This window comes from Rissa tridactyla, chromosome 18, assembly GCF_028500815.1.
Source record: "Rissa tridactyla isolate bRisTri1 chromosome 18, bRisTri1.patW.cur.20221130, whole genome shotgun sequence".
Lineage (NCBI taxonomy): Eukaryota > Metazoa > Chordata > Aves > Charadriiformes > Laridae > Rissa > Rissa tridactyla.
This window is the reverse complement of record NC_071483.1, coordinates 3,119,927-3,147,193: the sequence shown is the minus strand read 5'-3', so window position 1 is coordinate 3,147,193 and position 27,267 is coordinate 3,119,927. Positions and strand designations below refer to the sequence as shown.

At 42.1% G+C, this 27,267-nt stretch overlaps 1 long non-coding RNA gene across 2 annotated transcripts in view; it reads left to right on the top strand.

Annotated features, from left to right (window-relative positions):
* Positions 1-6,549: 6,549 nt before the first annotated feature.
* Positions 6,550-27,267, top strand: part of LOC128918957 (uncharacterized) — a 100,371-nt gene continuing 79,653 nt past the window's right edge. For both annotated transcript variants that reach the window (XR_008469786.1, XR_008469784.1), the window contains exon 1: positions 6,550-6,662. This is a non-coding gene — a long non-coding RNA (uncharacterized LOC128918957). The remainder of the gene's footprint in view (positions 6,663-27,267) is intronic.

Genomic DNA, 27,267 nt, shown 5'->3' with positions numbered 1-27,267 from the left:
TTTTCTTATGTAAATGAAAATAATCCATAAAGGATATACTGAGTTTTATGAAAGGACATTTTAATAAGGCAGTTCCAATCCAGTGAGTAGCATAGGACCATGGTAACAGGAACTAATATGACACAGCTGCCTGTTGGGCAGCTTTTCTCCTTTTCTTGGTTATTTGCCTAAGGAAACATTACTTATGGACTCATTTTTCTGAAACCTCTTCTTTGGGACGCGAGACAACTGAACAATTTCTAAAGCAAAACAGAAGTTGTATGGAAAAGAATATGGTAAACTAAATGGAAACTGAGTACCTGGGCACAGTAAGTGAAAGAAAACCACTCATAATTCTTAATTTTCTTTTAAGGTTTATGAAATAAGTGTTTTAACTCACATGCACATTTTACCTCTTGCTCTTTAAAAAATATTTTAGAGTCTACACTTGTCCCTTTTTATTGGAGAATTTACATACACACAGGTGCATATATACACACACACGTGTTTATTCAGAAACTCCAGCTTCTCTACTTGCAGCCTTGGTGTGCAGAAGTTATATCCCATTAGTATGTTGTTCACAGTTGTAAGGAATGATGCAGGAGAAATAACGGCATTAATCCAAGATGGCTGTAAATGTAGCAGTAATTTAGCTCATAAATACGACCCAGCACTGGGCACGTGATCCACAGTCTTCTCATCTCTTACTGTTTGCTCTGGTGTCATCTTTGTTGTTCACCGTGCGGGCTTTCTGTATGCTGCGCACAAAATAGCTAAATCAGGAACTTCAGGCTAAAGTGAGAGGATGAATTCTAACCTCTCTGTCCGAGCCAGCCCCCAGTGGTTGGTGAACCCACTCTCTGATTCTGCTGTATCATAGCTTTCTTTTCTTTTGACTGGGCCATTGTCATATTGCTGTTGACCTCTGACCCCGCATACACAAACCTGAACTCTCGATGAGGCTTCCCAGGGAATAAACTATGGGCAAAGTTGAACTACTAGCTAGAATGAGGGGAAATGGTTCATGCTGCCATAGTAACATGACCTCGTACTGTCTGCCTGGAACAAAGACGGTTTTCTTGTCCTTTTTTCTGCCCCTGTGAGTGTTTAAGCCCCCCTGCTGTTTCCCCACTTGGGAGGGGGGTGAACACTGTAAACCATGCAGTGAAAAAAGAGGTTACTCTCCCCTGCTTAAAGTGGAGCAGTCAGCTAGGAAACTGAGGCATCAGGGGACCAGGAAAAAAAAACAAACAACCAAACAAAAAACCAACAAAAAACCTAACCAAACCCCCTCCCACCCTGCAAACGGAGGTGGAGACCTTTTGGTCAATAATTTGAGTTTGGAGTTTCACATCAGTACATGTGACCTTGGGCTCAAGAAGCCCCCAGGCTACTAAAGATTAGAAGGTGGGAAAGAATTTTGGAAAAAAATTGCTACGTCGTATGCCTGTGTGTAGACTCTTCCTTGGGCGTAAGCTGTTGACCACTGCCAGGCCCAGGCTACTAGGCCAGCTGGGTCTTCATCTAAAAGACCTTCTCTACAGAGCTGAGGGGTGCTGCAGAAGTAACAAACGTAATTCAGTAAATATAATATGGGTTCACCCAAGTGCTGATGCCTGTCATAACTTTTGCGATGTAGTGTCAAGTCATCATTGTCTCTGGAAGCAGTTCCCTTGATTTAAACGCAGGAACAATCAGGTAGAAACCAGTAATGCCTGCTTCAGCAAATGGCAACATCTCAAATTGATTGTTATTCACTTAATTTGCATATGTCTTTACAGGAGGGGAAGGGTCAAGGGAGGAGGGCTGAGTTACACATTTCATATTGATGATTATTAAATACTACTCTGTCACCCAATCGAGGCTTTTTCAGTATTACAAGAAGCATTTACAAGTGGTCTCCAGCAGCTTTCCTTTTAAATCTCTGAAGATAAGCCTTAAAAAAACAACCAACCAAAAAATCCGACTAAACAACACCCAAACCGAAAAATACCCAAGTAAAGAAAGTGCTGGACAGGGAACGATAATTTTGCAGGAGTACCAATAAAATCACAGGCAGGCTTTGACTTGAGTGTCTGTTTTCGGCTGAATCCCCTGTCCCGTTCTGTCACTGTTAGAGGAGCACAGCTGGCCTCCCCTCAATCAGACGGTGAGAGCAGAAACCCGTTCTGACGTGTCTCTCCTCTGCATGCAACACTGTCTTGCAGAGCAAGGAACTGGTGACGAGAGAAATGCCAGCAGCGTGCTGCTTTGCTGAATGCTAGTCCCTTCGGGCCGGAGATAAACTCACTACAATTCTGTGAAAACTCTGCCAATAGAATGTGGGGGGATTAATTGGTTCCGCTTTTCACATAAAGAAGCGGTGTGCAAAATTATCAGGTCTGTTGTCTTTGTCCCTGTTAATTCTGCTCATAAAGACTGACCGTCTCTAAATTGCACGCGGCAGCTCCTGTTGTATACAATGCATGAGCCATTGTGTGAACCGGACCCAGGCCTATCACATGTGTTCAGTAAGCCCAGGAAATATTTACATTTCTTACGAAATTCCTATAATCCTTTAATTTCGTCATTATTTTCTTTCTTCACAAACTGCTCATTTTTCTCTGCAAGATAAATCTCTGGAAAAAAAGAAAAGCAGGGTGTTACAAATAACCTGCCTGCGTTTGCAGCGGTTCATCTTGGAGCCAGGAGAGCCTGTGCTGAGACCGTCACACCTCGCGGTGCCTCCCGCTGGCCAGGCGCGTCTCTAAGTAAGGGTGGGAAGGCAGACTTAGCAGATGAAACTTCGGCAACTCCCTGCTCTCCCCAGCCCCACAAAAGACCTTGCCAACAAACCCAAGGCTGTGCGTGGTTGGAAGCTTCCCCCCTCCCAGTTCCGTTGTTCTGTTCGTGTGTGTGGCCTCTGTCTTCCTGTTTCCCTGCGGAGATCAGAGTCTTCCCAACACAATGACTAACTATAACATGTTAGAAGAAGACGGTGCTAAGAAATGAGGGGAAGAACTTCAAAACCTAATTTTGAAGAGCTTTCTATTTTTTTTTTAAATGAAAGAGGAGTTGGATTCTTTTCCTGCTTTTGAGCATGGCCCTCACTTGTCGCTTCTCGGACTCCTCCCCTGTCATCATCATCCTTTGCAGTGTTCGGTGTGTTCCACAGCAGGCCCATACCAACGCCACGCTCCCTTTTAGGGCAGCGCTCTGCTGTGTCTAGGATGCCGTTAGTGGTCAGCTGGGTGAAGGGAAGAGGAGTAGAGAGACACGACTAATTTGTGCCAAGACTTACTTTGGGGAGCAAAGGACGGTAGCCCTTGTAGGCACTCTGCAAATGACGCAGCCCGTTTTCTTTCTCTGTCTCAGCTTTTGTTCTATCACATTGTCACTTCCCATTCCTCTTTAAAGTGTGTGATAAGATGGAGCATTGCATCCTTCGCCATCCTGCAGCAATGGAAAGTCTCCTCTGGGGTTCTCAGAAGAGCAGCTTCAAATTATCCTCTCATTAGTGATGATACATCCCTTTTGAACACTGTGCCGTTCCATCGCACTGTTTCAGCATTGAACATTAGGAGATAACTGCCTTCACAACATATGCCATTACTCATTAAGGGACCCTTCCTGGATTATGGCTGAGGTTTAATGTCTTGTTAAAGATGTTTAACACTTACAGTTTTGTTTTTAATTTAGGAAGTAGCATGATCAAAGTGTGCCCTGAGAATTTCTCTCTGATTTTGTGAAATTTGCAGGTTGGCCTGTTCAGAGGAGGTGATCCTTAAATTGAATTGCAGCCCTCCAAGGCGTGTTTGGATGTCAAGCACTGCCATGATCTGACATGTTAATGGCTTTGAGAAAACAATGTGTTTCAGAGGTAATTGCTGAAGCAGTGAGTTCCCAGCAATATTTTACTTAAAAGAAATGTGCTGCTTCTCCACTGCGAGGACTGGAACAATGACACTGAACAACTGAGTGATACAAATCTCTGCTTGCCTTTTAATAGTCATTAAATTCTTCTAATAGACTGGAGCAGGACCTCCATCCCATCCATTGTTTGGAGCTGAGGATAGCATTAGAATCAGAAATGATGTTGTTACTGTAACTGGACTTCAGAATTTATTTTATTAAAGCAAGAAATATTTTAAAACTCATAGCATAGACCTGAAAAGAAGTCCCTAAATTAAAACCTCACCATTTGGCTCTTCCACTGGGGGTCATCTTCCATTTTCCCAGATGAACTCAACCAGGGCAACAATTCATAGCAATCCTGTTGCTGCATGTTCAATGCTTGTCTTTTAATTAACGTGCAAAAGAGACATGGGCAGGAGTAGCCATTTTTTCAGGCAGCTGAGTGGGATGGCGCGGATGGAAAAGAGGGTAGGTATACGAGAAAAGGCTAGATAACACCAATGCATGGTGGTAAAAGGATGAATCCTCTAGACTTGAACATTTTAATCACTATAAAAATGGATTTTTGAAGTAGTGAATCAGTCTTTGGAAAATACTTAAAATAAAATTGTTGATTACTCAGCTGAGAGCCAGGCTTATGTGGCAGCATCTTTGCAGGGACCTACTTAAGCTGACAGATGTAGTCCTCGATTCAGTAGATTTTATTCAGTACTCTTTCTATGTCTTATTGAACTGTCACCCTGAGTTTCTAGAAAAAAAATTCATTCCTCAGTTCTGATAATTGGCAGCAAAGACTATAGACTAGAGGAGACTCCTGGCCAGTGACTCGTGGTTGACTTCAGAAGGCCCAGGGCCTAGTGCTGTGTTTAAGACTGCAACCCAGGGCCTCTGCTGTCCCCAGGGACAAGTGGATGGTATTTCTTTCCTGTAGCCTCCAAATTTGCAGTGGACTCCAAGCCAGACAGGCTCGTCTTCTTCAGAGCACCTGCTGTTACTGGGGGAGCTGCTGGCTTACAATTACTTTTGCAGCAGTTCTAGTCAAATCTGTTGTCGCTCGATATCTGAAAGTTCTCCTGAGCACAGTCAGCCTGACAAAACCATGCTGGTTGTCTAGTATCCTTGGCTAGGTTGACGCAATGACAAGACAACAGTTACTATCCCTTAAGCTTTTACAGAAGGAATGGGTTCTTCATGGGGAAAGCAAAGGAAAGCTTTCAGTAGTTCCGTGCTGGCCGAGGAGCAGAGTGCCCTTGCCAGGTAATAACTGTGGAACGTAGGTTTGCATCCTGCTATAAGGGACATATCTAACTCATGCAAGCCAGTCGCCAACTACGTGAACCGTTGGGCTGCATAATAAGCTTTCAGTGTCTATGAGCACAGGGGTTAGTTATTAAATATTCCTTCCACTTGTTGAAAACCCATACAGTCTTCTAGGTAGAGACATAAACAGCCAGACTGTGTGTCTTCGGATAGGCTCATTTGGGTGTAATATTTTATTATATGCCATACCGTGCACTTTAGTTTTTTACAGTGTAGGCTGCTGCACCATAGTCTTCAAGTGTCTGTACGTTAATATGTGTTAGCTGAACGAAAAATTTTAGACATACTTCATGGAAATGGTCAGAAGGGAGGAAAACCAACACGTATTCTGTACTGGTGGGTGAGGTGATCCGGGTGAGACAGACTAACATTAGAGGACTGAGTTCTGTGATGTTCTGTAAGTTTAGGCATTTATTTGAACCTTTAAGTCCCCTTCTCTCCCAGGATCAGTTCAAGTGCTTTCCTTGCTTTCCTACCTGAGAACATCAGTCTGCTTCCTCACACCACTCACTTCAGTGCTCTTCTGGCAGAGGTGATAAGTGAGATTACAGCAGATGTTAGGAATTCTTCTTTATTGAGTCTGTAGTTGTTCTGCTGTAATGACAAGAATAACTTGCTTTGTGCAGGGGCTGGAATCATGTTCTCGCTCCAGTCTCGGGGAAGGCACAGCATCTAACAGCTTTTTCTCTGACGTGAGATGGTCTGTGCTTTTTTTTGGTTTTTACTTTCCCAAACATAACTGCAGTTTTTTCCATGAAATCTCAGGGCAAAAGTTCTGTCTCCATGAATAAGGGATTTTGTTGTGAAATTCCTCACAAAAATGCTTAGAGAAATCATTAAGTCTGTGGCCTTTGGAATTTTTGACAGACTGGCTGAAATGAATTATGCGTATGTAAAGGTACTTGTTTTAAATGAGCTGCAAACATACCGTGCAGGCACAATCATCCCAAATCTGGATGTCAGCTTGCTTGATTCCCCTGTTCATTTCCTTCATCGTTAGGTGATCTCATCATCTTCCATACCACCTCTTTCTTCAGGGACTTTGTTTGCTGTTTGTCTTACAGGCGGCCCCGGTGGTGCTGCTGTGTCCGCTGGGAGCAGCGTTCGGTGGCACACAGGCACCGGACTGGGATTCAGGAACACCAGATTCCACACATGTAAAGATGCCGGACGTCGTCTGCTGTCACCGGTGAGTCACAAAGTCTGAATGCACTGCGGGCCCTTTTATGAAAATTGATGACAGTAAAATATCCTTAACGGAAAGGAGTCTGGCAAGGGTGAACTGGATAACCAGAGTGAAATGGTCAGGTGCTGTAGAGATGTAGAGGGACGGCTGCCAAAACCGTGTTGCTAAGTGTCAGAATTACGGTATTTGCGACGGTGATTGGACCCGTTCTGCATGGAGGCTGATCCCTGAACTAAGGCGACAGAAATGAACTCCCACAGTGCCCTTGAGGAATAATTTCAAGGTCAGTCATTAAAAAGTGAGATAGATTGTTCTAAAAATAGAGAATGGAAGTAAGATCATTGCTAGTCTTTAACGATACAGGCAGTAAGGTTTGAATTTAATTTCAGTGTTGCTCTTAGAAATTCATCTGTCTAGAGAAAGAATGGTTTGGGAAGTAATCACTGAGAGCATGTGTGTGGCATCAGAAAAGAGGTTCCCTTGGTTGAGCATAAACCTTCTTAGCTCTTGCAGTCTAGGGGAAAGAAAACGGGGATTTGGGTGTCCATCGGGTAAGTGTGGGATAATCCTGGCAGAGGTGGCCCAGCGTGAGAAAGGGGAGGATCAAAGGAGGGAGGACTTGTTCCCTTAGAGTGCTCTGAACCCAGGACCCCGGGGGGCTGATGCCATCATACACAACCTCTGTAAACCAAGTGGAATGTATTTTATTAGATTCTGAGGAATTTATTCTTCTGCAACATGGACCTATGTTCTCCTTTTTTCCTCTTCCTCACTCCTTGCATCCCTGAACATGAGTATCACCTCTCCTACCCTCCAGTGCACGTTTGTGTCAGAATTAATCACACCGCCAGGGGACAGTAAACAATAAATACAAAGAGCTTTAGCAGGAACTCACATTAAATAGCATCCGATCAGTCCTAGAGAGTCTGCCATGCAAGAACTTTGCTTGTGACTTGAGATTTGACGTCTCATCTCTATGTATGTCCTCTGGTCAGAAAAAGTTGTTTTGTTACAGTGCTGTTATGATCCTGGTTGTTTCCTAATGAGTGAGCAAGAGACTCAAAATTGTGACGATATGAGTAAAACAACAGTAAGAAGCACTGGAATAGAAGGCAGTGCTTCACCTGAATCACTTTCCTGTACTGTTACCCTTCAGGAAGGTAGCAGTTTATAACTGATACAGACAGATACAGCTTTTGTATTTTTGTCAGTTTTGGTAGCCATCACAACTGGTGCACAGCATTGCAAGGGTAATTAATCTTTTTGCACCAAAATTGGCTTTAATATTTTACACTAGGTAATGAAATCATAATACTTCTTGGGAAGGGGTATATTTTTAAAAATACAACAAATTTAGATACCTTGTTTGCTTTCTGGTTTCTGAACTGCCCATATTTAGACCTATTGTTTTTCATCGTTTGCATGTGTGTGTGTTAGAAATTTTGTCTTTTAAGGAATATTACTCCATGTAATAATCTGATCCCAGTATTTATGGTAAAACAAAGCATAAAATATGACAAATTGTGTGATAAAATTTGGCACAACTGCTACTCAAATTCACCTGTATATGAAGTCATCACTTATCTCTCACTTTGGTGCAGAGCGAATCTGACATCCATGTTTGTTTCACAGCCGCTACAGTTTGGATGCATTTCTTAACCTATAAAGCACCAGGATGACTCATTAGATGCAACAATTATAAATATTTCAACCGAAAGCCGGTACCTTGCTGTACCAGAAGGAGTGAAATGCTGGTGAAATGCCATTTCTGCTGGTTTGCTTCTCAGAGAGAAATGGCACTGGAACTGTGCCCTTTGCCGTGCTCGCAATGATTCTGGCTTCCATAAACGACAGCGTCTCACGGACAGGTTTGCAGTATGTAGTAAGGGGACACTGGACAGAGAACACGGGAACTGATACTGCATCAGGCCAAGGTGCAGTACCGGTTGGCCTGGCTAAGAGGGGAGAAGAGCGGGTGACGTGTGTCTGCCCTCGTGTCTCTGGGAGAGGTGCGAGCCCAAGGTTTCAGGATGTATTGCTTTGGAGGTGAACAAAATCGCTAGATCACGTCTGTGAATCTGTGACTGAATTTTGCGGAGAGCGTTGTGTATGTGCTGGTACTTTTTCAGGGGCAGATAAACTTTGTGAAATTCCCTTCATTCTCTAAGTGCGCGGAGTTCACTTTAAAAATCTGTGCTTAGTTACTAGGGGTGTAGGAAATCAAAAGTCTGATGCTTTCCGGGGGAATGCAAAGAATCTGAAGATTTTTATTTTTTAGTGTGTTTGGGATGAACACTTGAAAAAGGGTTAAACAGCAGCCAAAACAATTAATTGCAAGATCTTCAAAGCAAATCAGATTTTTTAATTATATCAAATTAAGGTTATTAAAAGTAAGTTCTGAACTGAGAGCATTTTCCAATGAAAGGTGCTGCAACATCATTATTTCTCCCCAAAACGCACTTACTGTACATTTCTCAAAGCCATCAGCCTTGATTGAAAGCTAATGAAAAAGCTGTCCTGCGTCAGTTTATTCCTTGTATCCATTAAGAATAATTACGGCTGAACAATTTTTGATGCCTGTAACCTTCGCAAGTGTTGCTAATGGCATTATAAATTGCTCCTTGTCCAATGACTACAGTCTGAAGCTTAATTCAAAAGCGCTCTGTCAACAGGGCTGATTTGTGTGGTTAATGAGTGCGTTTAAAACAACAGCCTTGGCTCATGCATCCTAATGTCGATAAGAGGATGTGGTTCAATAAAGAGGCTTGTCCGTAATAATTAGCAGCGACAAATGCTCTGGATTAGACCGATCGCAGCATTAACGACTCTGCTTTCAGCCTGTTACAGAAAAAAAGTTTCCAGCTCTAACTTTTCTGGGCTTAGATTTAACTTCTAAGGAATGGTCTTTGGTCAGCCAATGGCGCCACCAACTAAGCATCAGTCTCGAGTACAGGTTGTGTCAGTAGAGTCACCGGGCAGTCCAAGGCCTCAGTAGAGACTCTTGTGCGCAAAGTTAGATTTTTCTGAAAACGCTTTTTTTCCAGATGTGTATCGATGAAATAGTGGGACAAATCTACCTTCTACCACGTTTAGGATATGAGCATTATAATGTTACTCTTAGACATGATAGTACTTGCCTGGCCTTCCCATGTGCTCCCTGTTCTGCGGTTTGTTTTTGCCTTTAAGATACATGAAATCGGTGTTGGATTTAAAAATATATTTAGGCTTTTGGCGTAGAAAAAAATACATCAGAAGGGAATCCATGAGGTACAGCTTAAACACTGCCAATGATGTCTTGTTGATGACGGAGGGGAGGCGTTGACTGAGCCACACCTGCAAGGGAAACTTCTCGTGGGGGTAGGATGAGGATTGGGAATTTATGACAGTAAATATATCAGCTAACGAAGGTGGCTGAAACAAGTTCAAGTTTTCCATCAGGAAACCTGTCGATTCTGTCAAAGTTCAGGTGCTTTAGATGTCTTAGAAGCAGAGGGACGTTGTGCTAAACCTTGACAATTTTTTCTAAAGCAAAGCCAGACAAAATTGTTTTTCGATTTATGCTTTGGGGATTTATTCATGTTTTTGGGATACCGATCTTGCTCTACCTCATCCATGACCATCGAGTTTGGTTCTAAGACGTTGATGATAATGGCTCAAATATCTTACAGCCTAATCCTATTACATCCATCTCAACAGAAAATTAATTCATCATGCAATTTAGAAAATAAAAATCACAATGCGCAATTACAGAAAATGCTAAGATTTGGACAGTTGTGTCCTTCTTGAATGTGTCATCCAAATAAATTTCTAGCTATCTGTGAAATCAGCTTGGGAATAAAGTACCAGAACTTCGTGGTGGCTGCATGGACGCAGTGGAAAAACAGCTTTTGAAATAGGAGTAAGCGGAAAGCTAAACTTCTGTGAATGTCCCTGAAGAAATTTCCCTTTGACAACCCACTGTAAGCTTTCACAAAATATAAAATAATGTATTATAGGATAAATACTGATTTCAAACAATGTTTTTTATTCTTGAATATCAGAGCAGTATAATGTACGTTATTTTAATCTGCTCGGTGCCGACTCTTATCCAGAATGCGAGGTGTCACAGCAAATCAGACAGGATGAGTAATCAGTTGGGGGGTTCTTTGGTTTCTTGTTTGGTTCATTGTTTTGGGGTTTGGTTTGGTTTGGTTTTTTTTTTTAACTGGAGCACAGCAGTCACTCTGGAGTTTGTTAACAGAGTTTGAGAATCTTTCAGTTAGTGCGCAGAGTTACTGTGTTAGAATTTAGGGTCTATTGAAAAAAATCTGTAATCTCAAGTCAAAATAGATTAATTCAACTTAAAATAGATGAAGTCTGGTATTTTTTGATACAGTTCTCAAATGGAAACTGTGCCCTCAAAGAGCTGTTTACAGGAAGGAATTTACTTATTGAGAAACAGTCTAAATCCAAAACTGACGTGCGAAGTCAGGCCACTTGGATAATCAGCTGAGGGTACAGGCATAGTCCAACGCTAGAAACCATGAAAACAGCAATTACTTTCTAAAGACTGTTAGCTCAGGTTGTTTCCTCCTCCTCACCGAGTTGTGCAATGAACTTTGAAACAACTTTAATATCCAGTCTCAACTGTGGCAGTTTTCTCTACAAGTTACAAGTATGTGATAAACGCTGAAGTGCTGTGAATATTTTGGAATAGTACTTCTGTGACGAAAAAACGCAGACGCCCTGCCAGGTAAGAGTGCTCTGACGTCCCGACCTCTCCCTTCCCTTCCGTATCATACAGTTCACCGCGAAGGGGCTCCTACCCTGCCCGTTCTCAGAAGTCATGTGCGTGCAAAAAAGATTCATTTAGTTTACTTCCTTTAAAATCAAGTTGTTAAGAGCAACCTTCATACTTTAATTTGGTTTGAGTGAGTATTTACTGTGATTTTCCTACTTGCACACGGGAACAGTTACCAGATACTTTGCTTGTTGCTGTTTAAATTTGACATTGTCCGTGGTCAGACAAGCTCCATCGGCATTTTGAGGGGCTCTCCCTGGGACCCATCAGGAGTAGCAGGGAGGAGAGATGTGGTTGAATTTGGACAAAGACTGATTTATATATTATTCATGTCAGGCGGGTAGGCTTTTTTTAATACTGTAAGAAAGAGAGCCACGTTCTTTTACAGAGGCAACTGAAACTGCTGCAGGGAATGCCTGGAATATCCTGCTGGAGAAAAGGGGCCAGAAAGTCTGGGCTTGGGGCTGTGGAAGTGTGAGAGCTGCCGGGGAGAGCGGGGCCGGAGGGTGATGCCGAACTGCAGCCTCCGCTGAAAGGCACTGTGCAGTCGGGGCTTCCAAATACCTTCCTTGGCGCTTGCTCGTTATTTTTTTGCTTGTTTGTTTTTTTTCTTCCCTTAGCAAAAATGTCAACTAGTTAAAGGGTAGTTTTGAAAGAATAGTTTTATGCCTATAAAGTCATTTTGCCATGATTAACTGAGCATCACAGCGAGTAACCCTTTCATTGAGTCCTCTCTTCTCAAAGTTAGCGCTTTGGAGCGGTGTGCTGTGGCTAACACCGTACAAATTGCGGAATGGGCAGTTAAACGTTAAGGTCAGAGGTTAAATGAACATGGTTGTTTATGAGGACACAGCCCGAATCCATTTGCATTTTAATATTCTTTCTGTGAGACGAAAAACCATTTTGAGGACAGCTTGTTTGGAAATCCCATTAACAGGTTATTTATGGGACTCATGACTGCGTGACCCTTAGCCTTGTTTTGTTAAACATGAACTAGACATGAATCAGATGGGCGGCTGGGCTGCTGCTATTGTTTTCCATAGCATTAAATGTCATTGAATTCAATTATTCCGAATCTGACACTTTCTAAGTTATTACCCTCATAATGCTCAATTTTCCTTTTTCCTTTGTCAACCTTATTATTTCTATCTGCTTTAAAAAGCAGAGACACTCTAAAAAGGCCATTTCCTCTCTTATCACTGATCTAGGTGAGAATGGAGAGCTTATCTATACAGCTCTTAAATAAATAATTGGGAAGACACAGTTTGAAGAAATTAGAAGATTCCAGCTACTGTCACGGTGCATTTTAGGGAATACAGAAGTCTAAAATTCTGTCAGGGTAGTAAAATTAGCCATGTAAAGGTCAGGTACTAAATGCTTGGAAAGGATGGGCTTTTAACCCTTTTTGGCACGAGTATAAAATCATGAGTGATAAATCAGACAAAGATGATGATGTTGCTATCAATCAAAATGTGAAAAAAACCCTCCATCGTTCCAAAGAACAAGTTTTATAAAGCAAGTTTAGGTTTTATGCCCTTTAACACAAATCCTTTACTTGAAAGGAGATAGTGTACTGGGTGACAGACTGTAGCAGAAATTAATGAAAAAGCATGGATGCTTCTAATATGAGAGTTGTGTAGCTGAGAGCAGCGTTATCTTTGCTAAAGGCCATGCGAAGTCCTGGTAATCAATATTTCCTACCTTACATATTCTTCTCTTGGCATTGATCACTTACTGATCCAGTATTTGTGGTACTGCTCAAATATGGAGAGGACTTGAAGGCAAAAATCACGCTACAGAGTGAGCAGCTGATAGCAGGTAACGTCACTTCAGCCCAAGGTGTCTTTTGACCAGACAGAGCTCCTGTGCGTGTGGGCTGGGAGCTGGAGCGGGGCTGTGCAGACCCCCAAAGGTTAAGAACAGGATGAACTGCTGGGACCGTTCGATCCAGCTCTTGCACACAAGCCTCAGGATTTCCCGTGTTCAGGAAAGGTTTGAGCTATAACATATCTTCCCTCAGCTGGAGGGGAAGGCTGACAAAAACAAATCTCCCAAGCCTGTGCAAGGTATTACAGGGTGCTTGATGAAATCCCGACTGAAGAGGAGATGTTTTTATTCTGAAGAAGTTGGTAAAACATATAAAGAGACTAGTGAAAGCATGTAAAGAAAGTTGTGTAGGTATTCCTTCAAAGCTTACAGAGAGGAAAAAGTTGTCAAAGAGACTGGGGTTCAAATGCATGTCAAATTTATTTATTTATTTTTTTTAATTAGGTAGCAGGATGTTTTGGGATAAAAGGCTTAAACAACATCTAGATCTCCAGAGAAGTGTGGTCAGCATTATGTTCATCGCTGCAGCTTTCGCAGTCTGGTTTACAGGGCAGAGCGAGCCCTCCCGTGAGATCCCCTCCATGCTTGGGGTTCACATACCTCGAAAAATAGAACTGGTTTTATAAATCATAGGTGTGCATATATATATATATATTTGTGTATGTATATATTTACAGCGAGGATGTCTGCTTTTTCTGCAAAGCTGGCTGTTCCGAGAGCAGCCCCTACCCCCTGAGCAGGATAGCTTGCTGTTGTGGGGGCTGCTGCTCTGCGCACCGCGTGCCAGGAGTACGGTATTTCTGCACGTATTTGCATTCTTCTCTCCCTCCCTCTTTTCTTCCCTTTTTTCCCTTCCTTTCTTTTCTAACTTTAAAATAGTCTTCCAGTATGAATTGGCCATCAATGGAATTCTTTAGTGGTTAATTTATTCTTAATAGAAACTGGTGGGTTTTTTCCTGAAAAAAACCCTAACAATACATCTTTAGAACAAGTTCGTAAGTGTCATGATTTTTCTACTAATTTATACTACATACTCCCCTTTTTAAAGGTTAAATTACCTCATTGTATCTCTGAATATCATATATACTTGGGCCTGAAATTAAGCTTGCTGTATAGTTGTCAAAATGACCACAATTTGCTCTTTGAAATGTCCTGATTGCATGTGTAATTCAAAGCAATCCTAATCTCTGTATAAACCAGTACAGACTGCTTAGGGGCAGAGTTTATGTATGCTGATTGGGCCTGCAGTGCAGCTGATAGCGAATACACCTGCATGTTGAAAAAGATGCATTACAGATTTTCAAACTCCTAAATGCTAAAGAGAAAGGAGAAAGAAGGAAGAGACGAAAAGCTGTTCCGCTGCAGTAAAGGGCTCGGTTTTTCACATATATGTTTGTTCCAAGCTCTGTTGAAATTTGCTTCGCTATTACCTCTGAAGTGAATATATTCGTGTCCCAGAAATTGTATTGCAAATATGACTCTTGCTTTGTCCCGCTTCTTCCTGAAGTGTGGGATTCCAACAACAAAGATGAAGCATTTTAGGAAAACCCCTTCATTGAAAGTAGCCCCGTCCTGAAACTTTAATATTGTTCATCTTTCTAAGACGTACTTTTAAGGTATTTTAGATATTTAGCCGGGAAGCAGCTGGCTATTGAGGAAAGTTGCTGTAAGTCTTCTGAAATACTGCGTAAGTCTGTGATGCTTCCTGGGGGAGCCCGTGCTTTCATAAACCCTTGAGTGGGGCCAGTTCTTCCCTATATGCCATTTGTTAACAAACCTGTTACATGGCATAGAGACGTTTAACTATTTAATATTCTTTATGTAATAATTAAGGCAGACGTCCTGCACCACAGGGTAGCTGGTATGCTGTAAATAAAATACTTTTCAATTCTGAAGGCTGTTTCAGAAAGGCGCATGTGAGCACGCACCAGAATGGAACAGCTTATGCGAATGCGTACAGATTCCATCATGTGAGGCCCTGTATGTTTTAGTACAAAGAATGTGTAAATTAGGGAAAGTTCCTACATCAGCTGCATTTCTTGGTTAGTTATGTATTATTTTAATGATCTGAATTCTGCCATTGTAGGCAAAAATGACTGTTCTCTATTTAGTGTCAATCCCAGTTACTTTGAAAATGAAAAAATACAGCACAGTGAGTAATTTACTCAAAGAATTTAGGCTTTACTTCTGTCTGCATTGTACCTATGAGCAGGTCGTGATTTACTCAAAATGATACAAAAGTAACATTCTTCTTGAAAATATTTTGCTAATATTTTTTATGAACCTTGAGAATGAACCATCAGGTTTGACCTGTGAAGTTTAGCTGTGACTGAAATTATTATCTGTCACAAAATTATTGCTGTGTTTTACTGAATAAGCACAAATTAATTCCCTCATTACTGAAAAGCAGGATTTGCAGTGTTTTCACACCAATTATCCTTAAAAGTTCCTTCAGTTAAAACTCTCAAAGGGAAGGGTATAGCTCTTCCCAGCGGCGGTGTGTGCTGTGCCGCCTGAGCGGGTTATAACCCATAGCACGCAAGTAGCCGATAGCAGAGGCCAAGTGGCCGCGGCTCTCGTGAGCCCCGCTTTGCCTGCCTTCCCCGAATGCGCCCATCAGGACTCTGCTTTTCCCAAACATTTGTATCACTACAAGAAATCCCTCCTACGCGTTGATGTCTGATACACACGTTTCATCGCTGTCATTTCTGCAAAAGGCATCCTTTAGAGATTGCAGCTGCCAAAAAAGCGTATTATTCAAGGCAGCGGTACCAAAATAATCAATGCAAATGGAGCTCACAAACCCCTCGCAGGCCCCGAACCTCTTGCTGATGAGTGTTTGAAGATTCCGATGCAGATCTGCTGTAACTCTGTTCCAGCGAGAGCTTGTTCTTCGCCTGTTACTCAAAGAAAAACCTAAGAAAGCATTTTAAAGGATATGTTCTTCTTTTTCATGTTCCGATTTCACACCTCTTAGGCATTGGGTGAGAAACCAAGGCAAATACGGCTATTGAGAAATACACAGAGGGTTTCCAAACGAAGCATTTAAGCCCATGAGTTTCTGTGCGTTCTTTTAGATCATCTGGGCTCTCACTAGACTGTGGCTCTGAAGTATCAATATGAATGTTTTTCCTAATGTTTGGAGATCAAAAATGACCATAAATACATGCATCAACTCTAAATCATAATAATCATAATCATAATGTGCTCAGCATTGATAACAGTTTTGATATGTTGTTATGGAAGAAGCATTTGATTTTCCTTCATTAAACCTGCCTAAGATGGTTTTTTATTAGCTTTTGAGTTTGGTTCATTTGACATAACAGATGAAGAGTTTGGTCAACCATCTGAACAGAAGCTGTAATGCAACAAGGCAAGTTTTTCCCAGAGTGAGCTTTTTGGAAATTTTGCGTTTTTTCCTCAAGCTTCTGAAAGATTCACAGAAGATCATTCCCGATTTCCTTAGCTTCAGTCATACGGTGGAAGTTGCTGGTTAAATATACGTGTTTAGTAACAGTAAATAAATTCTGACATTTTATTTTTACTCCTGAATAAAAATGTTCATCATGTTGGTGAAAATAAGCAATCGCATTCTCTTTAATACTGAAAAAGAATTGTACATCTCACCCTGCAGGAGCTGAGGAATCTATTTTCATTATAACAAACATTGATTTTTGCATTAAAAATTCTCATTATTTGGGATAATGGCTGTTGAGTTTCTTAGTTACTCTTCTGGTTCCTAAATCATTTAAACTATAACAGTTAAAGAGCAAACAGGAATGCAAAAGATCCCAAACTGTATTCACATCAACTCTCATTTTGTCTTTAATTAGAAAATTGCAGTCGCTTTAAGGCAGTTACATACTATCAGAAAACTATTTATTTTGAGCTCATTTGAATGGCACCTGTGTTTTTGCCTATAGAAACATCACTGAATCTGAATGTATTGATTTTTGGATTAACATTAGTAGAATTAATACGTGGACTGCTGGGGGCCTCATTCATCAGTGCGTTACTCCAGTTCCTCGGCAGGATAATTCCGGCTGCCCTGGGCCAGGGAAGCCGACCCTGCATTTCCGATGGTTAGAAAAGGCAAGACAAATCCCTGCAGCACGTGCGCGTGTGAAGATGTGCATTACACATGCTCGCGCCCTCAAATAATTCTGATTATGGACGTGTTGAGGAGGGGGCGGTGTTTGTTTTGCTTTCCGTAGACAGGGTGCTCCTCTGAATAATTCCGAGGTTTGTTGTTTTTTTTTTTTGTTTGTTTTGTTTTTTTTTTTAATGGCCCCGAAAGGAAGAAGCCGCTCCTGCGCTCCCCTTCCCCCAGCGCCGGGGCTGCCGGGGCACTAATGAATTCATTCCGAATAATGTTAGGGGCGAGCTGGATGTACCTTCCCACCAACAGCACTATGAATTATTGACGGCAGAGATGTTCCCTAGTGTATACTTTTCCAAGGTTATACTCTCTGATATTAGATATTTATTCGGCATAAGGTAGGGATAAGAACCTCATTGCCACATTATGTCTGACACAATCAAGTTTTGGGGAATTTCAACAACATTAGAAGATTTGTATAATGTATTCTTTTAGAGGCAGAGGCTCGGCTTTAAACAAAGCATAATCCCTACTGCATATCATTTCCAACCTAATGCAAGGAGAAGAAGCGGGACCATAATGCTATCTGCATCGTTTTCCTTTTGTGTTCAGTTGCAAGGACTATTCACCTAATATTCAAAATCCATGTATTCATTAACTGGAACAGAATGATGGAAAAACTAAAGGAAGTAAGAAAATAATGAAATAGATTTCCATGAAAGTGGCATAAAATTGAGTTATTACATCTAGATAGATGATAAAGTATTTGGAAATAATTAAATAGTTGATATCCGCTACCTTTTCCGGTGCTTGAACACTGCAATTTTAGTATTTTTGATACTAGCATTATTCCTAATTTCTTTGCATCAAATATTGTTTGTTTTTGTTTTTTTTTTTTATTTCTGCTATCTGTAACAAAAGGACCTTGGGAACACTTCATTCATTGTGTCACCCAGTCTCTCCTTGTCAGCCGCTTTGTGAGCCTTCGCCCCTAGGGTTTGTATCCTGGCCAGTGGACCTTTTGTACTCCTTACGCTATACTCTTAGACAATAGGGGGAAAAAATAAATCTTCTGTGACAAGTTTACTTAAAGGGACACTATCACATTAAATAAGCATATAAATATACCCACGAGTAATACTATTCCTCTTGAAATTTTGGAAAAAATGTTTTGTCGTTTTTTTTCTTGGTACCGTTAGTTAACACCCTCATCAGCTTGCGCTGCAGTAATTGTGAGAATCACGTCATTTTTCACACTTCAGGCTGTTCTTTACACAGCATTTTTCAAAAGCTAGGAAAACAAGTCAGTTATTTTACCGTTTATTTTTAGTCAGCATTCAGGGTCTGAATGTTGTCTGCTGCCCCAGTGGGAGACTGGGATGCAAATACTGTAAGGGAGCATTTGGTCTTAAACCAGACAGTTCTATTTCTAGTGAATTGTTTATGGGAAGAGGCCAAAAAAGCATATTTAGTAATGATGGGTGCTGTAAGTTAAAGAACATAAACAAAACTAAACATTTAATGAGATTAACGTAGTCTTTTTTTTTCAGGAGAAATGCTATTAAAATATGAGGTCCTCAGATCTGTCTTGTTCTTCCTCTCCCTTCTGTTTTATGCAACTTTATAAATTCACTTAATGTAATTATCTTTGGTGAATAATTTAGTGGATTTTAGTGCGATAATAGAAGTGGTTTTATAGTCATCCTCGTGTCTTATTAAATCAGGTTGTTTATAAGTAATTCCACCTATTTGTTTATGAAATTCTTAGTGAGAGAGAGACCAAGGTCTCGTGATACAGGCTGAAGAAAACAACAGGGTTACGTATTTAGAAAACATGCTGATAAAGAAAATACTGCTTAATTTGTTAACTGACTATTTAAACTATATAAGTAAATGAGGTTTTGCTAATGTTTCTATAGCTACCCACACTCCGTCACACGTTGGCATACACGCCTGCATTAATTTCATGCACGCTTTTCCATCGGCACATGAATGCCAGGGAAATCCCCTGGAATAGCAGGAGAAGCCGTGACAGCGGATCTGCCAGATCTTTGTACTGCCAAATGCATCCCTGTGATCGTCGTTGTCACCGTCGTCGGGGACAGTAATTTGTTCTGGGCTGTGAGGCTGCAGTTCTCGGCTCCCGGCAGCTCTTGTAGCTTATACAGGGAATTCTCTGTTGCTGTTACTGCGCTTTCAGCTTTTCTGTGAATCCGTCTCTATATTAATTAATTACATGGAGGGTTTTGTTTGGGGCTAGTGTTCTTTGTTTTGTTTTGTAATACTGTTTTGTTTCGTTGAAAAGAAACCCTTAGCACTAGGGAAAGGGCTTGAGAGCTAATTGGATGTTGATGAATGGAGGAGGATAAATACTTTACAAAGGGGAAAAAAAAGTTTGCTATTTGAAGTCCACTTTCTCTAGTGATTCTGGAGTGTTTTTCTGTAGGTTTTGCCTGGGATGTATTCTAGGATATTATAAAGTTGTTATCTAATCTTTGAATTAACATACATATTGCCCACTTGAAATTTGGATCCCATCATGCTGGACATTTTATCACAGTATGAGCATCTGACTCCCTTCATCTGAGGAACATACGGCTTAAAAGTATCTAGCAAAAAGTATCTGCTTCAGGGGTAAGGGGAAGGTTTTAAGAATACAGTTGAAGTGAAATCTTAATCTCCATTTCTGAATGCACATGGCAGTCATTTTCTTTGATGTTTCTTTATTCTACTGCCAGTCGGAATTGCTTGGCAATCTCTTCAGGTTGTGTTGGAGCCTTTGTCCTGGCACCCTTGTGAGTTTGTGACCTTTGTCTTGGCATGTGCGCTTGTAATCGTCGCTTCTCAGGTGCCTGCAGTCGGCTCCTGGTGTGGTTCTCTGCCTTCCAGTCTGCAGAAGTGTTCCTAAGACTGACTTGTTCATGATTCATGTCTTTCACTGCAATTCCTGTCTGTCCTCTCTGGTTGTATCCTGGGGTGGTTGTCTTACTCGTCCTGTTCCCAAGACCCACGACCTTGAACTTGCGCTTGGTTCCGAGTTCTCTGGACATCCACGTTAATCAGACAACACAGCTGTACTGCCGTCTTGGGACATAACTCCAGGTTGTGACCTGTGTTGTCTCACCTGGGGGTATACGTGAGTGTATACCTGTTTTTATTTTATCCTGTCGTGGAGTTTTAACTCGTTTTCTGGTGCCCTGGACACCTGCAGTGGATGCATCCACAGATTTCCTGGTATAAGAACTGTGTCAGAGCCAGAAGTTCTTAGCATAAGCTCAAAGGTTGAAGCAATTTTGGGGGGCTTCCCATCAAGCGTTAGCAAATTGATTTGTCTTTAGCCTACCTGAAATGCCCAGAGCAGTTTATCTAGCCTTCCCTATTGGATGGGCACAGACTTTAATGGCTAGAGGCCTCCTGTATTCAAGGTATGACTTCAGAGTGTTCCTCATGTGCGTTCTCCTAATTTTTTGAATTTTCTACTCTTCCAGCATTGTGGGAAATTCTTGTTTCTCAACTGCATGTTCATCTCTGTGCAGTTTGTCAGCACAAGACCTCTTAATTGCTGACGATGCAACTTATAAATGCTATTAGAAATTCCCACTAAAGAGTCTTTATTAAAGATGCGTTTCCCCAACTCACTCTTCAGTCAGTGAAAATTCCCTTGTGCTGGAAGTGTTATTTGTTCAAGACTTGCCACTAACCAGACTACTATTTTACTCCTGTTCTACTTGCTCCAATAATAAATTTGATTATTTTAGCAAAGGTCCCTGAGCTCTGCAGGAAGAAAGCAAAAGGACCGTGCTGCTGCCAGAAGTCTCATCCTCACAGCAAAATTCCTTGGCACGCGGAAGTCATTCAAATTGCAATTGAGTTGCAGTTCAGAGGCCCTTCTTCTTGAACTTGAGCATCCATAGTTAGCAGGAATAAATAGTTAAAAAAACAACGCTGCAGAACAACAGTAACACTGTTCATGTAGTATTTGACTTTCTCATTTCAAGGAGAGTTGTTTATAAAGCCTTTGAGAGGCGCTTAAGCCTAAATATTAACGTTACGTCGAAGCACCACAGCGTGGTGTTCTAGGACCTGCTCGACTGAACACACTGCACTGCCATTCCACTAACGTGTACCGATAATTAGTAAAGAGACTTTTCTTTGTGCTTACAGTAATGCTTGCACCTGAAGATCTCTAAACACCTTCCTGGCCTGGGAAACTCTTTCTGTCTCTCCACAGCTGAGGAAACAGTAACGCAAAGGAGACCTGAGATTCCGCCGTTGGGATAGTGGCAGAGGCAAAATCTCTGTTTCTGACACCAAAACATCCTTCGTAGTCGCTGGATAACGTTGCTGTAGCAGTGTTTGCTCACCACATTCTTTGTGCCACACTTGCAAAAAGTGGCCTTTTTCCCCAGCTCTTTGGCCTGTATGAAATCAAGAAGCTGGCCTCGAGCAAGTTGGTTGGTTGGGGGTTTTTTTCTGTTTTGTGACTGTTCAGGCTTTGTGACATATTGTTTGTTTTTCACCGGTACTATCCATGCTGGTTTTTCAGGTTAGATGTTTGAGTCGCCGTTTGCAACAAAGAGGTGTGCCACCAGGAGACCTCCCTGCCATTAGACCAGCAGCTGCTTGCAAAGTAGGAGAAAAATATGACTTAGTCTCTCAGAATCCTCTTCCTTCCTCCCAGCCTACTCCGATGAAGAGAGATATGTACGTGATTTGTAAGAGACATGTCAAAAGGAACTAGAGGTGGAAGCAGAGGACACTTTGAATGATGTCTCTCTTAAATGCAATGTCCAGCATTGGCTTAATGGTCTTCCTGTGGGCAGCTCAATGAAGGAGGTGTGTATTGTGGGAAAATACATAAAAAATGGAAAGACATCTCTGTTGAAATCACTGGGAGTGAGAAAATGACCATCGGAATTCAGTGACTTTGCCACTCTGACAGTGTGAGGTGGGCCTCTGCTGGGTTAGTCAGCAGAACACGAGTCGCGGGCCGTAGACACCGTCTGTTCGTCAGCGGGTGCTGCCTGCTCGGCTCCATAATTGCTTTCACATATAAGTTGCTTCAGCGTTACCTAGAGAAACGAGTCAGAACTCCAAACAGGCAGGAATATTCGTGTTGTTGAGGGGATGAGGGCATTTATTTATTTCACTTCCAGGAAAATACCAAAAAAAAGTAAAAAATTTCCCCAAGAACTACTGAAACAATTCTGTATACTGCAGTAATACAGACCCGTGTGAAAGAGAAACAGAGAGGCTCGAGGCACCAGGAGACACCTGGCAAAACTAGCCCAAGGAGTCGGGTGGCTGCTGCTGAGCCCAGTCATGTCCCAGAGCTGAGAGCAAGTGGGAAGTTAATAAATCACTTCTCAAGCTCTCAGTAATCAGCAGCTGATGATATTTTTCTGGGCCTGGGGAAAAGGCGCTCTCTAGTTGAAGGGAAAAGGTGGGACAGCAGCAGGGATGGCTTTCCCAAGCTTGCAGGAGAGCGGGCCGGTGTCTGCAGAGGGTCTGTCACTGCAGGGCGTCCCGCGGACAGAGATTCGCTGCGGCTGGCGGCGCCTCGTCTTCCCGTCCTGGCTCCTTGGCAGCACTTTGTCACCTTCAGGGAGGGAGGAGGCTTGGGGTAGAAGCCACCTCTTAAAGCTTGCAGGAAATAGAAGTCTAAAGATAAATGGATATAAATGAGGTGTGAGCAGGTACAGGTCCTGAGTAAATCCCTACGCACTCTAGCACACTCACAGTACTTTCGCATTTTCATACATATATTTGTGGTTTGTATTAATAAGTAGGACCAATAGCATTTTTGTAAGTCACTTATTTTAAAATTCTTTCATATGGTAAGAGCCGTATGGGATAGACCAGCAGCAGAGAAGGACTCGGGGCATCAGAGCATGTTTCTGTTCTTGTGTCCATGAAAGGTGCACACACGCTGGGCGTTAGGAGCAAGTGTGTTTTTAAATTTGTATTTTCTACACGTGTCATTTTCTGTCACAACACGAAGGTTATTTAAGTGTAACTTTGCTGGAGAATATTCAGTGGAATGCTGTTCTCCATGGAAACCTTTTTTTTTTTTTTTTTTTAGGGGGGGGAGGGTGAGTGGTGGTGGGGAACTATATCAAATAATTTGGATTTATTATGTCTCTTTTTTTTTTTGCAGTTTGTAACTGATCTCTTGTTTCTGGAGAGCATCATGTTTGTCCTACGTGTAGTTTGGAGGAATTAGGCTGAGCTCTAATTTACACTTGTTTGACTACAGATGCATCCCCACTGCTATTTGTTTATCTCACATTTATTACACTCTTCCAAATTCAAGTTAAGCACTCAGGGGCTTTTTCTAGTAACACTAATGGAGGAGAATAGATGCATTATATGTGAATAATGTATTATGATGATACAATTTGGGTCTCTTAGCTCTAACCGAGACCAGTCCTGCTTTACATTATTTATAATTTACACACACCTTGCTGAACATTTTTATGTAAATATTTAATATAGAAAGTGAGTTAACTCTTTCGTTTTGGAGGTTTTCAGTCAAAAACCAAGAGAGAATGTAAGAGGGCACGCGAACACCGCACCCAAAGTAGGCAGATGGCCAGCCTTGTTTATTTACAGAAATTAAGAGAGAAACAGGAGAGATTACCGAGGAAAAATGTATGCTGGCGTAGCACCAAATCTTTTTTACCTTTCTCCTTCCCAACTACTCTTATTAAATTGAATGAATGTTTACTGCAGACAGCCTATTTGTGGGCGCTTGGGTGGTAGCATTTGCAACACGGTGGTTTTGTTCTTTACTGTTTTCAGACGCATTTTGTCTTTTGGCGTTTTGCTCATTTTGTACCAATATATCCATTTAAGAAATGCAGTAGGGGTGCCCTCCAGACAAATCGGCAGACTCCCTCTCTTGCAGCCTCTCTAACGTCTGAATTTACCAACAAAAGCAATTAGTCATTTCTTGGTGATCTTGAGCTCTCCTGTCGTTTTCTGTGTGACCTCAAGTATATACAGAATGACTATAATATTGCACCACTGCATGGCAACATTTAAGTCTATTAATGTGTCAGCTGGTGGACCCTTATTTTCCTCGACTTCAAGAGCTGAACTTACCCTCCGCATGGACTGAGGAGCTAAAGGCTTTCCACCTGGAATCACCCCAACAGACAAACTGTTGCAAATTCCAGGAGAAATGTTTCGTGCGGCAGAGTCTTCCTCCGTCAGCTGCGTGAGCTGCAGCAGCCGCTCACAACAGCGAGAACTGTATTTGTGTGACACAAAAATGAGCAACAACATTGATTTTTCTAAAACTCTTCTCATTTGGGGCATAAAAGAAATTTGAACTCATGAGGTTAATGAATTCTACAGTCTAAAGGGAGTACTTTTGGTAATCCTTTGACATTTTGAGACCACAAAGTGTCAATGAGAAATGTGAAAGTCTTTGAAATGACGACGTGCATATTGTTCAGATAGTGCCTTGAAATTATTACCAAGCAAGTTTTCGTCTTTTTGTCCTCAAAACTTGTTATGAGCAGTGTTAAATTACAAGAGGCTGCCGCACATTCCTCTTGTTAGTGGGGGGACCACCGTGGTTCTATGGCCCCGTCTTCTGCTGTGCGATGGCTGCTGGGCTGGGCAGAGCCTGACCAAGCTGGTATCACAGAATCATAGGATGTGTTGGGTTGGAAGGGCCCTCTAAAGTCCATCTCGTCCAACCCCCTGCAGTCAGCAGGGACATCTGTAACTAGATCAGGCTGCTCAGAGCCTCATCCAGCCTGGCCTTGAATGTCTCCAGGGATGGGGCCTCCACCCCCTCTCTGGGCAACCTGGGCCAGTGTCTCACCACCCTCAGTGTACAGAACTTCTTCCTCATGTCTGATCTGAACCTGCCCTGCTCTAGTTTAAACCATTGTCCCTCGTCCTGTCGCTACAGGCCCTTGCAAACAGCCCCTCCCCAGCTTTCTTGTAGGCCCCCTTTAGGGACTGGAAGGGGCTGGAAGGTCTCCCTGGAGCCTTCTCTTCTCCAGGCTGAACCCCCCCAGCTCTCTCGGCCTGTCCTCACAGCAGAGGGGCTCCAGCCCTTTGATCATCTTCGTGGCCTCCTCTGGACCCGCAATACCATCATACCCATATGGTACCATCTCCCTTTACCCACCTTTTACAAGTTCTGTGGGTTCTCTAGTTATGGCAAAACTGGCATTTCCATCCGTTTTGAGGATTGCCTCTGAGGCAGCAAACCTTTTTGAAGGCTAGTGAAATACTTGTGTGAACGGGCCACTGAATAGCTTCTGTGTCCGCTGGGCTGGTGGTACATTCTGTGTCCGCTGGGCTGGTGGAGCCCCAGAGGAATGGGGGAGATTACTGGGTTTTTCTTCATCCTGCTGCTTTATGTGGAGAGGTGCCTTTGAATTGTATCTGTTATTTTACAAATTTATCTTTCATGTTGTAGAAGCAGGACCTAGTTCCTCAGGTAGCTTATGCGTAAGACACAGCGATATACTAGAGTGGTTGCTTCAGTCTGTCGGTAATAAATTCATGCTGCAGAAAATAAGGTACTCCAGCCTTAGAAAGAGGGATTTTTGATTAGGGCCGTGTGTACAGGTAGGAGCCAAATTGAAGTATAGTTTTGCAGCAGACTTTCATTAGCATTGGTTACCCTGTTTTCCCCTTTTGGCAGTCCCGTACGCGCTCCCCTTCCCGTAGCCCTAGAGAATTCTGTCCTGAGAGGTGAGGACAAGGCACGAATAGGAGCAATCCCGAGGGCTCCTCAGTATCCTTCCCTGGGGAGAAATTTTAAGGGACAACCTCTTCTAGTGTATTTAAGTCAAGTAGTTTATTTATGCAAATCTGATCACTTTTGTCTGAGGATAACAAATGCATTTTCAGGTGTGCGCAAACACACATGTGACAGAGGGTGTTGTCAAACTGTAGGGGTGTGGTGTCTCTTTTAGTGCATCCTGTGTTTTAGTAAGAGATGTTGACTCTCTTATCCGAGTTGCTGCTTTTGTTGTATAAAAAAAAAATATTTATTTTATTAAAAGAAAAAAAAAAAGGAAGATCAGCTTCAGGTCTTTTGAAAAATATCATCCTATAATTTGAGTCCATGTACCTACAAATTCCCAGCAGGCTCCGAGCCAAAGAAATACACAGATGAAATAAACATATAAAAAGACGGCTGCATTTTGAAATCTAAGAATTGAGTTATATACCTTTTTGACAGCTTCCTGAATCACAGCCCATATCTAAGATGAGTAAATAGGTATCTGGCCCTTTAACTGGGTTCCATTTCATATAATTAAAGACTCCCAGAATTAAATGGCCTATATGGAAAGTGGCTTTCAGTGGACTAAATGCCTGAAGCAATCTCCTTGCCTGAGCGTAGAAGTGACACTGGCTTACGGATCAATATCATCTCTGTTATTAATATCAAAAGCGCATTACTTTGTTTTTGCCTGGCTGCGCTCCAAGCCTTGGGCCCAGCTCGCGTTCAGCCATTTGCCTGGACCATAATTTACTTTCGTGAGTTTTTAAGGTATTGTTTTGTCAGGGCCAATCACCATGAAGTTATAAATGATTCTGAGGACTTGCACTCTCTGTTAGTGGCATACGCGGTGAAATTAATTTTTAAAAGTTTCACGTCAATTACTCCTGTCCTTGAGTTATGCAAGGGGACAAAAGAGCAGAGACTTAAAGACATGAGTGATATCAAACAGATGAGGTAACGACAAACAGAAACAGCAGCTTGGGACCGAATCAGACATTACACTATCTCTAATTGATGCATTGAATTAAACAATGCTAAAGCTAAATAAATATTGACCACTTAGCAAAAGAACCATTGATTTTTATGATGGACAACATTTACATCACATACAGCTCTGCTCTACAGATCTGAGGCTGCCTGTCCCTCAGCCCTGGCACAGATGCTCGGCAGGACAGCGCGCGCTGATGCTGGGTCCCTTCCTAGAATTATTCAGACAAATGTTGGCAATTTCCCCACTTGCTGTTTCCAAGGATTGTTTATTTTTGAAGGGTTAAATTCTGACAGGTCTTTCTTCTCCAGTATCAGCAGCGTTAGCAAACTGGGGCCGTGTTCCGCACAGGTAGGTGGAGTTTTGCAGTGAATCCCTTGGCTGTGGGTTGCACCAGCCGTATCTGGTCATCAAACATCTGCCGTCCCCTTTCTTGGGG